General features: G+C 48.9%; 1 protein-coding gene across 6 annotated transcripts in view; it reads right to left on the reverse strand.

The window, feature by feature from the left end:
* SEC16A (SEC16 homolog A, endoplasmic reticulum export factor) overlaps window positions 1-17,273 on the reverse strand; it is a 1,467,667-nt gene that overhangs the window by 1,366,544 nt on the left and 83,850 nt on the right. The gene's annotated exons all lie outside the window — the stretch shown is intronic.

Raw genomic sequence — 17,273 nt, forward strand, 5'->3', positions numbered from 1 at the left:
ACCCTTTAAGTGCAGCTTTATCACCAGGTTCCCGATGGAAAAGCATTTGTCATCCGAGCGGAGGTAGGCACCCTGCGCTGACAGATAAGTTCTGCAAGTTTGCGATTTATTGCCTCACTCAGCCAGATGGGGGATAATTAGAGGACATCATTCAGCGATGAAGAAAGAGGGTTCTTCTGTTTTCTGCGAGACTAGCGGCAAAGCCCAAGCCATTCACTTTCATATTGAGCCTAAGTGGAATTCTTCCGCGCCGCCAGTAGGATCTGCATGTTTTCATCAGACAAGCCGAGATGGCCTCGGGACTTGACCACAGGTACCATGCTGTCAAGTTAAGCAATTGTGGGGAGGGATGAAGAATCCTCCCGACCTCCATTGACAAGTCCTAGTGAAGTGGAATTGTTAATGGTGTCGGTTTGGCAAGGTTTACAAGATCCGAGAACCAGAACTTGGCTGGCCACCAAGGAGTCACTATTATGAGAGAACAATCCACTGTCTCTTGAAATCTCTGCAGAGCTTCATTAATCAACGGTACTGGTGGAAAAGCATACACCATCCCCTCCCAAGGGATCTCCAAAGCATCCCAGAGGGAACCCTCTCCCTAGCCCACCCTGAATGCAAAATCCGGGCAGTGACTGTTCAGGTTCATGGGGAAGAGATCCACCGAGGGAAAGCCTCATTTGTGGAAAAGCTCCTTCACCACTAAGGGGTGGCGCTGCCACATGTGGTTGGCTTCTGCAAGGAGACTCCGTTGGTCTGCTTCTGTGTTCGATGCACCTAGAAGGTGGACTTGTGGGGGTTGCCCGTCAGCCCACCCCCGCAAGTTTAGGGTCAGTGTGATGAGGGTGAGAGCGTGCCCCCCCCCGCTTGTTGATGTACAACATTGAGACGGCATTGTCTGTCCTTATCGAGACTGTTGTGCCCCCGATAGTGGGGAGAAAGGCCTTTAAGGCTAGAAAGATGGCTTTCAGCTCAAGATAGCTGATGTGTTGGGAGCAGTCCTCCCCTGCCCATAGGTCAAAAACCTGCAGATTGTTGAACGTTGCCTCCCAGCCCAGGAGGGATGAATCCGTTGCAATGACCACCTGGGGTGTCGGGTCATGGAATAGCACCCACAAAGGATTCTGTAGATCTACCCCACCATAGCAAATCCTGAGTTAATTTGTGAGGAATTTGAATGAGTTACGATTGGGGTCCAAGCCCTGAGAGCAGGATCCTCTCAACACTAGCTGGGATCTCTGCATCTTCAATGCTAGCGGGACTGCCTGGACACAGGATGCCATCAACCCTATCAGTCTCTGGAACCATCAAGCTGTGGTGCTGTTGGCTGAAAGAAAAAACATGTCTCTTGAAAGCCAAAAATCCTCTTGGTTGTTTGGAAAATGTTGGCTTGTTGGGTGTCCCAAAGGAAGCCTATGAATACTAGGCGTCGACACAGGGTCAGGTTACACTTACTCCATTTGACCAACAACCCCAAATTGAAAAGCAGGTCGAGTAGAGGGTAAACAGTAATACCCTGGAGACCGAGGAAAGAAGCCACTGCACCCATCATTTTCGTGAACACCCTGGGTGCTGCATTGAGACCAAACGGGAGAACTCAAAACTGGAAATGAGACGCCCCACTGTAAAGCTTTTATGGGGATTCCTCCTGTTGAAGGGCTGAACAGATTTGCGTGGGAGTAATCATCTTGAATTTCTGGAGGGGGAGGAAAAGATTGTTATCTGCCAGGTCCAGAATGTTGTGCAGGCCTGCCTGGTTGGATTTTGGCACCATGAACAGACGGAAATAGAACCCCTGTCCAATTTTGGGAGTCGCACCTGGCTCTATAACCCTCAACTCGAGAAGCTTGGCAATTTCCGCCATGAGTGAGGGAAAACCAGCCTGGTTCAAAGGGGGACAGGAAGGAAGAGGGAGTCTGAACCCCCTGGTCACAGAGCACCCATGAGTCTGAAGAAATGGTCCTCCAGGCCTCCCCAATGAATGCGAAATTCCACTGCCTGCCCCCACTCGAGTTCGGTGTGACTGAGCCAACACATAATTTGGCTGCCTTGTCACAAGAAGCGTCTGAGGAGGCGGTTGATGCAGCATAATGGGAAAAAAGCCTCTAGTAGTGGTCTTCTGCAGCTTTTTCCTCTGGGTTCTGGGCGACATGTCCTGTAACCTTGCCTTGTGCTCTTGGAGCCCCCTGAACCCAGAGAAAGATCTGGAATGCGTTTCCGCCCTGAAGGAAGGCAACTGCTTTGATGAGGTCGGTTTTGTCAAGACAGTGGCCTTTTTCTTGGCAAGTTTATCACTCATCGAACTGTTAAACAGATCAAGCGTGTCGAACAGGAGGTTTAAGACGTTGTCCTGCACCTCCTTTGCAAACTTTGTTGCATGTAGCCACACCTGGCGGCACAAATCCATGACAATCTCCACACCTCTTGCTGACGTATCTCTGATGTTCCGCCGCCTCAAGAAGGTCTTGAGCAACCTTTTTACCACCTGCCAAGCTGCCCTTAAACTCAAGGCGATCCACCGGGATAAACTTCTCGAATTAGCTTTCCATAGCCTCCGATTTGTGGCTGCAAGCAGCGCTGTGGTGTTTGTCAACTCAGCACAGCAGCTCAGGCAAAGACCTTTTCCTCCAAAACTTCTAGTGTGCGATCCTCCTTGCTCAACATCTGAGAGGCAGAAGAAGTTGAGGCAGTTGCTGGCTTTGCAAACAAGCTACCACCAACGAGGATGGTTGTGGGCAAGAAGACATTGCAACGTCCTCCAACTGAACAAACATATAACATAGATAGATTCCTCTATTGGTGGGAATCACCAAATGCGGTTTTGCACAAAATCCCTTTGCCTTCGCTAACACATCCTTCTGAAGGACCCTGTCAGACTTCTTCATGGATGGTGCCCCGCTAGAAACCCTTCCTCTGCAGAAGGGGGGGGGGGGTGTCAGGGCCAGGAACAGGAATCTCCAGGAATCCCATAAGGTCAATCAGCCTGTCATGAAAGGCTGCAGCTGATCACAGGACCTCTTCCTCCTCATCAGTTGGGTCAAGATCTGCTGGCGCCTGTGGGTCCGGCGCTAACGGCTGGACCGGATCCTGGCTCGGAGGAACTGCAGGTGGTTCAGGCGCCGGCAGGAATGGTGGAGGAGGCAGAGGAGGCTGAGGCTCAACTGGGGGTGGCAGAAGAGTAGGCATATTAGGTAGTCCAGGAGCAGCAGGCATTATTTCCCTAAAGATGCCCTTGAAGTACTCCGTCATTGGCTCGAAATGCATGAGCGTTTGGAACCTCTGAAAGAAATCCTTCTAAGACTGATGAGACCTTTGCTGAGGGCTAAGCCTTGGAGTCAGAGTAGGCCTAGAGCAAGACTCAGTAGAAATTGGTTGCCAAATTGGCCTAGACACGGATCTGTGTAATAAAGCGGGGATGAATTGCTGGGCAAAGACAAAGTAGGTGGTAAAGTCATCTGCATTGGGCAAAGGGATCGCCCTCCAAATGCATTCTCTGAAAAGACCAGAGGGGTCCTGCACCACCAATGCACAAAGAGTAGACTTGGGCTGCTCCTTTGGCGGCAAAGGCGCTGTTGAAGCCACAGGGGGAAGAACATCTGAAGGACTGTTCCATTTTCGACAATGACACTACTAGAAGGTTCTTTATGGACTGAACTCTGTCGTGTTTAGACCAAGGAGCCTCAGGGCCGCTGCTATTAGATTTAGCCCTCAAAGGGATCCGCAGAGATTGCCCGGGTGTTACTATCTCCGTGTGGAGCCTCAGCGATGCCAGAAATGGGCTTAGCGACCTTAGAGGGAACCTCGGGAGGACCCCTGGTAGATTTAGACCGCTGACGGGAGAACCTCTGCCCTACCGGTAGTACTTTTAGCCATCTTAGAGGGAACCTCGCGGGAGACCCAGTAACTTTAGCCCTCAACGGGGGACCCTCGGCAGCACTGGTACGTGCTTAAGTCCCTGACTGGGGAATCTCAGAGCGAGCTCCAGCAACCAAGTAAGCCACAAGGGCTTTGAGACAGGTTTTCCGGTAATGCTAGGGTGTGAATGGCTCCTCCCACGACCGGGAACCTCAGAGGAAGATCACTCCTGCCCCCCAGCCTGTGGTGTTGTGAAAAGGAAGTCCCTTACCGGCTGATGTTTCTTCGTTGTGACAAATTCCTGAATGTGGTGGGCGCTACTTGACTAAAGACTTCTTCCCAGCGCCGAAGATGGCGAGTGAGGGACCATTTTGAAAGCGCGTCACAGGCGAAGCATGTATCCCACTTGTGATTTGGGCCCAGGTTCTCTTAACAGCCTGTGTGGATCTGCTGCTGAATAGCAACGCTAGTACGACGCACAGGAAGCAAATCCTTTTGGTCCCGGCATAAGCAGGTGATAAGGCTTGGGAAGCCTGAAACGAGGGGAAAGAAATCCAGACAGAAGACAGAAAAGGGGGGAAAAAGAAGAACCTGCTGGTGCTGAAGCGTCCGCCCAACAACGCAGAGAAAAGGACTGAAGGGCGAGGCCCAGAGGTGTGCCTAGGGGTGGTGTCCCCTGTAGCCTACCATGCGCTGGAGCCCGCAACACAAAATACTAGACAGAAAAATGTTTCATTTGGTGCTACAAAAAGCTCTGGTCCCGTCCCGATGGACGGAATACCCACAAATATTAAGTACTGTACGGAAATACTTTTACAATCAAATTCTTTTGAAATTGCAGGGTGAATCTTGGCCTTAATTACTCAATTGTAGTATTTTACATGCATAGAAATAACATGGCGCTTGGTCTTGACGACGTGAAAAGTCCCTAGATGAACATTCCTGTCTGGAAACGCACATGCTGTATAAGCGTTAGGAAAGATCCAGTTTCTGGGAGCACCACCCTCAGGGATCATAAGGCAATGAGGAGAGCAACAAGGGGAGAGGTGGTGACCCTGTGACCTTGGAACCACAGTCAGGTGAATGGTGTGACCACTGGGACACTCGTTAATTTAGTCTAAAGGAGTCCTAAAAAAAAGTGGAGTGTGGTAGTCATGCTCAACTGATCTTGAATTGAAAATACAAATAGCAATGTTAGCATATTTCATAAAATTCTAAGAAGAGTTAAGAGAAAACAATTAAGGGAAAACAACCACTTAATAATAGCAAAAAACTGATTTTTATTTTTAATCATGATAAAGATTTGAATAGTCAAAAATGCACAAAATATTTAGTGGGGTTAGTACGTGAAAAACAAAGTCGTGTGAGCACTCAATGTGCAGCATCAAACAATTAGAGGTAGAGCATTATTTAGTTGAACTAGCTCTATCGCATATGGAAAACCTGTTAGATGTCTTAGGTTTGGTTTTGTGGAGGTCGACATATGTTTCGGCTAAAAACACCAAAAAGAATCGGACAATGCACAAAAACGTTGTTTGTTGGTGCAGGTATAGCCGTCTTCAGGACAAAGGGAATAAGATAATAAAGCAGTTTGGTAGTGTTGAATACTTCTTAGTCGTCATACTATTTTTTTTAAAAAACGGAATCCACTACAAGATAAACAAACATGAACATGTCACAAATGAGCCAAAAAAGTAAAACAATCTTTAATTTGGTTGATAAAAACAATTGTTTAAGACATTAACAGTGTTTTCAGAGGAAGAATTCCCAATAACAGTACATATCATTATCATCACTGACTGAGGCCAAGGTACATAGAAAGATTGTATGGTAAATTAATCACATCTTTCTTCTATCTAGAAGCATGTTTATTTTAACCTTCCAGCTTTGAAAATAATGCAACATTTTTTGAAAACATGATGATTTTTTATCAGTTTAAGGTGGAGAGGCTCACCTATGTGTAGAATGCGGGCGAGAGCCGCAGAAAAAAGCTTCACGTAAGTTCAGCACAGACCGAATATCAATGTGACATTGATAATCAATCGAGATCTATTAACGAAAAACACTTAAAGGTCAGTGTGGGATTCCCGAGAGAGCAATCATAATTTCGCACCTAGTGTTTCATAATCAACAGGTGAAAATGCTGACCAGTATTCGACATGAGCAGTCGTCGTAAGAGGTGACCACATGGGGAGTCTTTTGGTGTTAATTAGTCCCGGAACGCGGTCTTTACAGAGTTCAAGGTCGATGTTCTTTGGTTGAGGTAGGATTCAATGACTTCAAGGCAATCAAGTTGGGGTATACTTGTGTATAACGAGGTTACATCGAGGGTAACCAAAATATCTGTATTCAAGATGGATAAGTTGTCTATTATCTGAATCATATGGGTGGTGTCTTTAACAAAGGATTTCATCTCTTTTATAAATGGACGGAGAAACCAATCAACATAGATAGAGAGGGGCTCGAGAATGGAGTTAAGAGCTGAAACATCAACATTTTTTATTTTTTCCATGCTAATGCACATGGTTTACTTGTGGTTTTGACATGTTTCTATCTGAAATACTAGTTCGCTTTAAATATCAACACACGCGAGCAACGTCATCGCATCAGTAATAAAAACACTTAGCCTCTTGCTTTGACAGCCGTGCACACCAATATGCATGCTCTATTTGTTGATTGCCATGGCTTCAGTCTTCAACAAACGCGAGCTACGTCATCGCATCAACTACATAAATATCCAGCCCTCTGTGTTTATAGCTGCTTACGTCAGCACGCATGCTCGACCAGCCGATTGACACGGCTTTAGTTTCCCAGTAAAGCGCGACCTTGAGGACGTTCCCGGCTTCATACACACCTGCAAATGAAGCTCTGGCTAGCCTACTTGGATCAGGCTCTGTCCTTTTCAACTTTCAGGTAAGCAGACGCCATCATTTCATGCCTGCGTGCAACTTTGCCTAAACCCAGCACATAACACTGCTATTCCAACACTACTATTTTTCTTGAACTAGGTCCTGTTAAAGCGACCTTGTCGGAGCCAATCATAACCACTTTTTCAAATGTATCCATCCCCTGGATACTTTAAAGGTAATACTCTGTTTCTCCCGTGTGTAATTATGTAGCTTGCATACATCACAAAACTTTTAATTTATGACTTTTGAACAACTGTCATCCCTCTTTAGACTTGAAACGCCTATTCTTATAAAAGACCGCGTTCCGGGACTAATTAACACCAAAAGACTCCCCATGTGCTCTACATCTAATTGTTTGATGCTGCACATTGAGTGCTCACACAAGACTTTGTTTTTCACGTACTAACCCCACTAAATATTTCTTGCATTTTTGACTATTCAACTCTGAGGGAAAATGATTTTGCTACAGTCATAATGTGTATTCGCTTTATGGAATTTTTTAGATGTATTTTATCATGATTAAAAATAAAAATCAGTTTTTTGCTATTATTAAGTGGTTGTTTTCCCTTAATTGCTTTCTCTTAACTCTTCGCCTTAGAGTTTTATGAAATATGCTAACATTGCTATTTCTATTTTCAATTCAAGATCAGTTGAGCAGGACTACCACACAACTTTTTTTAGGACTCCTTTAGAATAAATTAACGAGTGTCCCAGTGGTCGATCTCCCGGCGACAGACACACCATTCACCTGACTGTGGTTCCAAGGTCACAGGGTCACCACCTCTCCCCTTTTTGCTCTCCTCATTGGAAAAGCACATGGACATTGACTAGCGTCTAAGATGCGTGGGCCTTACCGAGGGGAGGGGAGTATTCTTACATCTGAATTCAGATACACGCTCATTTTAAGCTCCATTGGTAAAACTAACCTTTTAAAATATATTTTATTTTTGTTGACAGAGGCATACAACAAGCACAAACATCAGGACAATCATTTACATTCGAAGTGCGCAGAGAATAACACAATGACTGTGAAAGTATCATATCCGATAAAAGCCCATTAAGAAGAGAAAGAAAAAACATAATGCACCACTACATATAAACACCACATTACGGCTCCATGGAAGAGCCAGTCTCAGATGAACTCTCTCTCTGGATGTTAAGATAACTTAAATGCAGTCCAAATGTTCATAGGACGAGAGTGGGTAGGTAGCATATCGAGGTACTCCTCCTCGCAATTCCGCGACCAGGTAAGCAGGTTCAGCCATTTCTGAAATGTGGGGGTGGGGGGGAAGAGATATTCTTCCAATTTTGAAGTATGCATTTCTTGGCCACAATACAACTTATATTTAGAAATTTAGCAATGCACTTGGTGTACTTGGCTTTCCAGACCCCAAACAGCGCACCCAGGTGGTCGGGGTCAACAACACTTTCAATGATCACCGACAATGTCGCTAGTATTCTCTCCCAGAATTCCCCCAGTTTATGGCATGTCCAGAACATATATAGGTGATCCGCTCTCTCCATATTACAGCGGGGGCAGGAATGTAAGTCAGTATTAGCAAACTTGGAAATCCTGAGGGGGGTGTAGTAAAGCCTATTCAACAGTTTAAATTGCATGGTGCAGTAGCGGAAATTGAGGGAAACTGTTGGTGTGTGAGCACATTTTCTCCCATAGGTGGTCGGAAATCTCCAAGCCAAGCTCCCCCTCCCATTCGCCACGTGCCCTGGAGGGCTGAGCGGGGGCGCTAGCCAGAAATAACATATAATGAGGAGACAACACCATGGGCCCCTCCCGAATTAGCGATGTATGCAATCCCTGGTGAGTCAGGGGGCTCACCGGGGAAGCCAGGCCAAGCGGTGTGGAAGGCAGCGCGGAGCCTGTAGTATTGTAGCAGCTCCAGTGCCGACCCGGAGTGGCCCGGCCTCCATGTCTGCAGAGTGATAAACTGCCCGTCGGGGTAAAAGTCAGTTAGAGCCCGGTAACCCAGGGCATTCCAGTGTCGTGAGAGGACATCATGTGTTGGCTCCAGCTCAGGGAACCCCCCCATACGGGGAGACACTTGTAATAAGGGTACTAATCTGCTGTCATTCAGAACAGACGGCCCCATGCACGCACGGTGGTGCCGACTGGGTTTATGGGCGAGTCGGTGCAATATGAGTGTCATTACGCTAACACCAGCTGCCGCAAGAGTTTCCAGCTTGACGTGTGGGCGGGGGGGGGGGGTGCCAGGATACCAATGGGAGGCATATTGGGTCTGAGCCGCCAACCAATATAGTGTCAAGTCGGGGGCGGTGAATCCCCGTCTCTCATATGGAAGGGCCATGGCTGTCCATTTCTTGCGTAGTTCGCCAGAATGCCACAAAAACTGAACGCACCTTTTGTGTAGTTTCACAAAGCATTTCTCCCCAGGCCAGATGGGTATGTTGCAAAATGTGTACAATAGCTTGGGAGAAGTACCATCTTGATGAGAGAAAGCTTTGCCGCGAATGACAGCGGGAGAGAGCGCCAGCGTGCCATTTTGGTTTCAGCAAACTGTGCCACTGCCAGGTAGTTGTCGGCTATCAGAGCGTCTTTAGTAAGAGATACGTGTACCCCCAGGTATTTGATCCCAATGGACGACCAGCGGAGTGGATATTCGGTGGCTGGTTGTTGGGTGGAGCTGGGGAGTGGGAAGATCTCAGATTTGGTATAGTTAATTGTGAATCCCGAGAGGGTGCTAATACGAGTGATATCGCGTAGTATTGGATCCAGGTGGACGGAGGGCTCTCTGACATAATAACACATCATCCGCATAGAGGGATATGATCTCGGGAGTGTCTTTTAGTCGGATCCCTCAGTGGGAGTGATGCGTTCTAATGTGATCTGGCATGGGCTCGATTACTAGGGCGAAGAGGATAGGGGAAAATGGGCAGCCCTGACAGGTCCCTCTGGAGAGCGGGATCAGAACAGACGTCAAGGAGTTGGCTCGTACCCTGGCCACAGGGGAGGTGTATAGTAGTTTAATGCATTTAATTATATAAGGACCGATGTCCATCGTCTCCAGCACCACCCACATATATTTCCAAGATACCATGTCAAACGCTTTGAGCGTCCAGTGTGACCGCAACCGCGTTTGAGCCCTGATCTATCGGTGACATGACATTGAGCAACCGCCTGATGCTGCGAGAGGTGGGTCTCCCCAGTAGAAAGCCCGCTTGATCCTCATGAACCATGTATGTCATAACAGAGAGGAAGCGGTTCGCTAGTACTTTGGCAAAGATCTTGGTGTCCAAGTTCATAAGTGAAAGGGGCCTATAGGAACCACATTCCTCGCTGGGCTTGCCAGGTTAAAGCATCACTGTTATTACAGCCTCGCACAAGGTGGGGGGGGAGGGGGCAGATCCACGGAGCGACTCCTCCCATACCTCCAATAGCTTGGGGGCCAATATGGCTATGTGTTCCTAATAGAATTTGGCCGTGAGCCCATCGGGACCATGAGCCCTACCCTTGGGGAGATTCGAGATGGCGGTGACCATCTCGTCTAGTCGGAGCGGGGCGTCCAGTTGGTCCCTGGTCACTGGAGAGATGCATGTCGTGGGAATTTGATCAAGGAGCTCCCTCATGTGCTGTACACTATGTTCGGGGGGTTGGGAGTAGAGGTTCTTATAAAACTCGGCGAAGATATCAAGTATCTGCTGGTCCGCCCATTGTGTAGTGCCTTGTCCGTCTCTGATGCAGGCTATCTGGGCCTAACCACACTCCCCCCTCGCCAGGGTAGCCAGTGTTCTGCCAGGTCCATCACCCTCCCTGTACTTGGGCGCCGCAAGTGGGCAACTAAAGTATTGAATTTCTCTGGTGGCGTGTGCGTTGAATGATAGGAGTTCCTTGCTAATCAGGGCAAGTGTGGCAGGGTTGGACGATATTGCACATTCCCGCTCCAGGTACCGCAGTCTGGACTCGGAGCGACTGAGGTCTGCTCTTATTGTTTTCAATACCCCAGCCTCCCTCGATACGGACATGCCTCTGATGTAGGCTTTGAAGGCGTGCTATCGGACCCCGATAGTAGTGGACTGGAGGGTGCTATGCTAAAAAAAGGACTATGTCCGCAAGGATATCAGCCTTGGATACAATGTCCCGAAGCGCGGCAGATTTGAATCGCCATGTGTTGAATGTTGGAGCCGGTGTTCCTAGTTCCACTGAAAGGGTGATGGGGCATGGTCAAACAGGGTGCGGGTCAATATACGTGCTCCCCCGATCCTTCCCATTGCCTCCCTCGATACCAGAAATAGGTTGATTCTGGAGGAGCTGTCATGTATGGAGGAATAATGGTGTATTTGCGTGATTGTGGATGTAACAGTCTCCAAGCGTCACCAATGTGGAGTGTTAGACAATGTGCCTGTAACCTGCTCGCCGCGCTGGACAGAGACCTGGAGGCAGTTCCAGTTCTGTCCAGATGTGTCTAATATGAAGTTCATGTCCCCTCCCCCCAGATGATTTGGATTCCCACGTACCCCAGAAGTATGGCCACCACCCTGTCCACAAAGCCAGGAGTATCCACATTGGGACCATCCGTCTTAACCAGGTGTTCTCTGTTAGCGATTGTGCAATGTAATACAACATATCTACCGTCGGGGTCAATATAACTCTTGTGTAGTACAAATTTGATGGATTTATGAATCATTATTAGCACACCCCTGGCCCGAGTAGAGTAGGAGGTGTAATATCTGTTAGGTCCCCAGGATGTTGCCATGGTCATTGCCAGGGGGCCCTCAGAGTGTGTTTCTTGTAGGAGTAGTATCTTACAGCCATGTCTTTGAACATAGGCCATGATTTTACAGGCCTTGATATGATTGCTCAGGCACCGAACATTCCAGAACATTATGGTAGTGGGCATTTCAAGAGTCTAGGGCACATCCCAGCTTTGTCGTCGTGGCCCATATCTGCAGTCGGTGATATACCTTTGAGGGCAACTCTGTGTAGTGCTGTGTGCCAGTCTGCCTCCGCAATTTCTAACAAAACCCTCCCAACCAAAATCTCCAAACTCCCTCATCACCTTCCCAACACGGGCAGTGTTACTGCCCCCCCCCCTACTTGATAACCCAGGGCTCCCCTCAAAACAGGGGTCAGTGGCTAAGACCCAACATGGGTTCACCCCTGTACCGGCCCAACAGCCACCAATAACCAAATAAAAATAACCATTGCAACTGCAGTGGGGCGCGCTGTTGCCGTGCAGTTGATGTTTAAATGAAGAAAAAGACAAGTACTGTGGGCAGTACAGGCGTCTGCGCTACATATATCAATTGCATGGCACCCGATGCTGGCAAGCGTAACAACCCAGGGTTAGGCCGGGGAGATGGGTGGCACACAGTCGGCACCAGGAAGTAGGCTGAAGGGTAGATAGTGCCAGCGAGATGGGAACCGACTAGGGGCCCAGTTACGAGCATCAGGGAACCATGCGTGGTTAGGTTAATATAGCGTTATTGCCATCGACACATTAGAAATCAAACATTTTCAGACAGCTTTAGGCACCAAGAAATGAAGCCAGTTTGTGTTCAGTCGGTATCTGACTGCCACCCTCCTGGATCATGGAGAGGTATCTGCGCCTCGATGATTTTCACAGCCTCATCCGGGATGGTAAAGAAGTACAGTTTTTCTTCATAGGTGATCTTGAGTCATGCCGGAAACAGCATTGCATAGGGGACACTGCGCTCTCTGAGCAGTTTTTTGACCCCAAGGAACTGACGCCTTTCCTGTTGTAGTACCCCCACAGAAAAGTCGGGGGAAGATCCAGATGGTGTGGGCATCGAGGCACAAGTCCGCCTTCTCGCGTGATAGGTGAAGAATGAGATTCCTGTCCCTTTAATTGCGAATTCTGCCGATGATGGGCCTGGGGAAATCCCCCAGCTTAGGGCGTGGCAATAGGGTCCGGTGGGCTCGCTCGACAGTGAAATACGGTGACAAGTCGGGGTTGCCCAGCAGCTCCTTGAGTAGGTTCTCAACTGCATCCTCCATGCGACCCTTGACGGCACTCTCCGGAACCCAGATAACGCGCAGGTTATTCCTACGGGAGCGGGACTCCAAGCTGTCGCACTTCGCCTTCACGCTCCGCATGTCTCGGGACAAAGTGACAACCACGTCCTGAAGTGTGCATTTCATCTTCATTCGCACCAATTCCATTTTCTGCTTCGGTGATCCTAGTTCCGGCTTGACAACCCGGGATTTAAGTGAGGCGACATTAGCGTTCATATCATCTAACTTCTCACGGAAGGAGGTGAAGTTTTTGGCCATAGATTCCATTATCATGGTGAGATCTGGGGCAAGTGTTCGGAATGTGATTCAGCCTCAGGTTCTTCCAGCCTGGGTGGCGTGTTCCCCGCCTCGGGCCTTGACACAGCCCTAGCAAACCTATCCATCGCACCCCCCTTGCCAGTTCCTCGAGATCGATTGGGCATGTCTAGTGCAGCTCTGGACACAGCAATGACTACACAGGCGGTGATTGAAGCGATATAGATGGTACTGGTGCAGGTCAGGTTGGTAGTATCCAGTCAGCACAAACAGTGGCAGTTGAGGGGTGAGGTGCGGGGGGGGGGGGAGAACAGGATCAACAGGAGGCAGCAGCAGCGGGGTCTCAAAGCGAGACACTGGTAGGGTCCACAGGGCCCAGAAGGGGGCAGGCAGCCGCCCCCGGCACCCAGCATTAACTTAAAGGGATTTATAATGCAAAGGGTCACCCCGACCCAGTGGTGAAAAGCGCTGTGCCGGCGGAGGAGCGAGCCCGCTGCCCACAGTTGCCGGCTGTCAAGGGAGGTGGTCAGGGGCACCCAGACCAGTGAGTGCAGAAGCCAGGGGGCTCCTAAACCGCACCGGGGCGGGAATGTCACTATCCCCGTATGAGCCAAGGAGTGCCAGGCGCTGAAGTTCCAATCACGGGTTTGCTTAGGTGTGCAGGGGGAAGTGGCGGCAGATAGGGGCTTATCCGCCCAGTTTCAGCACAGCGTTGTGACCAGGCACCTTTTGGGAGGATCTTGGATAGTGCAACGTAAGTCACCGTGGAGGCACAGTGTGAGGCCTGCAGGGGGCTAGAGGTGCAGGCTGGTAATGCTTAAGGACAGGCCCCCCGCTCCTCACCTGGCCTGGGTTCGCTTCGGTCCAGGCTCGCAATTGGTAGCTCCCGGGACGTCCTCAGACACCCGTCTCTCTGTACATGGATGGCTCCAAGCCACGCCGGCCTGACAGCGAGCAGCCGGGGCTGTGGGGATCCCAGCCCAGGGGGCAGCCCTGGGCACAGTCTCTTCCCGGGGCCGGGACAAGCACACCCCCCAGCGTAAGGGCCGGAGCGCACCTCTCGTGCAGGCTCCAACAGCGAGGATGCCAACACCGGCCCGCAAGGAGGGACCCAGGGGGCACAAGTCACGGATGCCCCGCCGGCAGCGACAGCAGCACCCTCAAGGAAACAATGTAGGAGGCCGGGCGAGTATCGGAGCCGGGAACCACGCGTATCGCTGTGCCGCCTTTTCAGGTAGTGTAGGCTAGTTTCTGGGGTCCGGTTTGGAACGAAACCACCGGTTAATGTCCACGAGGGCTTTAGCTGACGGCTCACAATGCTTCAGGCGATGGCAACATGACGGTCCGCACAGAGCTATAGTACTAGGCAGCCATCTTTGGGCTGCTCAACAGCGCCCCCGGTAAAACTAACTATATATGGGTCTTCACTTAGGCAAGGGCTCCTGAAACGCAGGTGACAGGAGATTTCTACCAGCTGAAAGAGTCCAACACTAGTTCTATACACCATATTTTACTAAGAACTGGTTTCTTTAAGTTGAAGATTGCACAAAACGACTCTTCTAACTTTGAATATTACAAGTAATATAGCGGTGCAGACTCAAAGTACAAACTGGAGTGTTTGGCACTTGCCCCACTTTCTGTTTTTGCTGCTATGGTGGGAATTAAACACTCTAGTTAACATGCTATAGAATTTTGGGCCCATTTGTAACCGTCAAATTCTTTTTTCAGATCATTAAACAGTTAGCGCATGCCATAACTTTGTACACTATTTCAATGCTCATTGAGTTACAAGGCCAGCCCTCAATTAATCTTAAAATAATTTTGCCCATCAGGTTTCTAGTTTTATTATGCAGAGAGAAAACCATGGGGGTATTCAACACAACCCCATTCCAACCAAAGGTGCTTACATTTATGTATTCATGCACTTCAATGTTTTAAAGAATTACTTTTAGTTGAAAATTCACTACACAGAGGTGACACGTTTGACACCTGTTAACTGTTAAATTCCTTCTTGGGCAAGAGCCGATCGTGAATAGTTTGCCAGTTGATGGATGTTTTAAGGAAGGAGAAGGTGGAATTATCAGAGCAGGATTTATCAGCTCAGTGAAAATAGACTTCCAAAAACCAGCTCTTACATCTTTGGGCTTAACATGAATTGCACATCCCAAAGAGAAATCATGCATTTGTATGTAGCAACATGACACATACACTTATATTCTGATGGTGGCATAATTTGGCACTCAAAACAAAGCTAGGCCAAGACGAATGATCCACAATGCCATGGCCAACTACTACCCAAAACACTATAGCCAAGGTCAACAATGAAAGCAGAGCCCTCTTCAAAGCCATCACCCACAGCCTCAACACTCTGCTCGACCCATCTGTACCGCACACCATTGAAAAATCCCCCGCCATCAACACTTTCTTTATCAACAAGATCAGCACGATATGTCAACGCAGACACCAACGCTACAACTGATGGCATACTAAACATCCAGTCTTGCAAAACCACAACTACCTGGATCATTTTCAAGACCCTCACTATGGAAGATCTCACAGCCAGCCCTAGCATCCCTTAAGGCCACATCGTACACAGACATCCTCCCTTCCTCCATACTCAAGACCCTTCTGACTGAAGCACTCCTAGGTTACCTGACAAACACTAGTTACCTCACTCAAGGCACCGTTCCCCTCGACCCTCAAGACCAGACAAATTCTCCCGCTTCTCAAGAAACCAGCACTGAAACACGACTACCTCAGCAACTACCACTCCATCACCCATCTTCCCTTAATAGTTAAGAAAGCAGTAGCAATGCAACTGCTCCAACAGATCAAAGACATCCTCCTTCAGTCCTACCAATCTGGCTTCGACACAGATGCAGCACAGAAACAGCTTCTATCAAGTTGAACAAAGATGCCCTTAAAATCCTTGATGACTATCCTTGCGTCCTGGTTCTCCTTCATCTCTCAGAAGCATTCAACAGACCACCAGACAGTTCCTGACGATCTACAGTGCCGCATGGGGAATCATCTAAATTGTCCTCAGCTGGTTCAAAATGGCACGTTGCTAAATCGCCACCAATTAGTACAAATGGATTCCACCAAATCGCTAACTCCACCCATCACCGGTGGAGTCCCGCAAGGACTCATCCTCTTCCCCTGCAATCTTCAATCTTTACATGGAACCACTTGCAACCACCAATACGCAGAGGACACACAGCTCTACCTCCTGACATCCTCCATCAAAGATATCCACAGGTTTAAGACCTGCTGCTCATTGAACCAGTTGTGGATGTCCAGTGGTTGCTTGAAGCTCAAACCCTCCAAGACTGAATTCGTACCGACGACCAACACTGAACACCTGGGCATACAGATTTGGCGCTCTGCTATGCACCTCGAGTGAGTCACACCCCAGCTGGCCACCTGTGCCACACCCCTTGGGTTTGACATCAGACACCTTCTTTCAAACAGCACATAGCAAGGAAGACACAGGCGGCTTGGTATCAACTTTCTCTCCTGCGGAAAGAGCAAGCACTTCATCCCACCCAGAAAACTTCAGATCTGCTGCGCAAGCCTTGGTCCTCCCCAACCTGGATAGTGGCAATGCCCTTTTGGAAGGCCTTCTAAGGACTACTCTGGCACCTGTGAAATATGTCCTGCATGCAGCAGCACAACTCAAATTTGACATCAGCCGACCGTCAATGAACTGCACTGGCTCCCGCAGCAAACGCGTATCACCTTCAGATCCTGCTGCATCATCTACAAGGCTGTCACCCTGAAGTCCCCAAGCCACCTCACCGAGAAACTCAGGACCCCTATAATCCAAAGTAAGGACATGTGCAGACTTTAACTCCGCCGGTGCAGGAAGCAAAGAACCAAAAGACAGGCCTCCTCAGTCTATGCCCCAAGACACTGGAACCTCCTCCCCATCAACATAAGACTGGGCCCCCTCGTGTCGAGAGTTCAGGAAGGAGCTCAAGACCCTCCTCTGAAAAAGAATGGCTCGTCTTACACACCTAGGTCCACACACCCTCCAATCCACCACCTTATCTGAAACTGGGTGATCAGATATGCACTATTTCCTCTCCTGGTTCCTTGTAGATCCATTGCTGCCAATTGTCCTCCTTCCCCAGTTAGTTTTTCTTCTTCCCTAACCACGTTCGTCCCCCAATTATTGTAAAGCGTGCTGTTGCTTCCCAAAGTTTGGTTTGTGCTCAAAGAAATACTCTAATAATGACCAAGTCCTC

Source organism: Ambystoma mexicanum, chromosome 8, assembly GCF_040938575.1.
Source record: "Ambystoma mexicanum isolate Mex_15411 chromosome 8, UKY_AmexF1_1, whole genome shotgun sequence".
NCBI lineage: Eukaryota > Metazoa > Chordata > Amphibia > Caudata > Ambystomatidae > Ambystoma > Ambystoma mexicanum.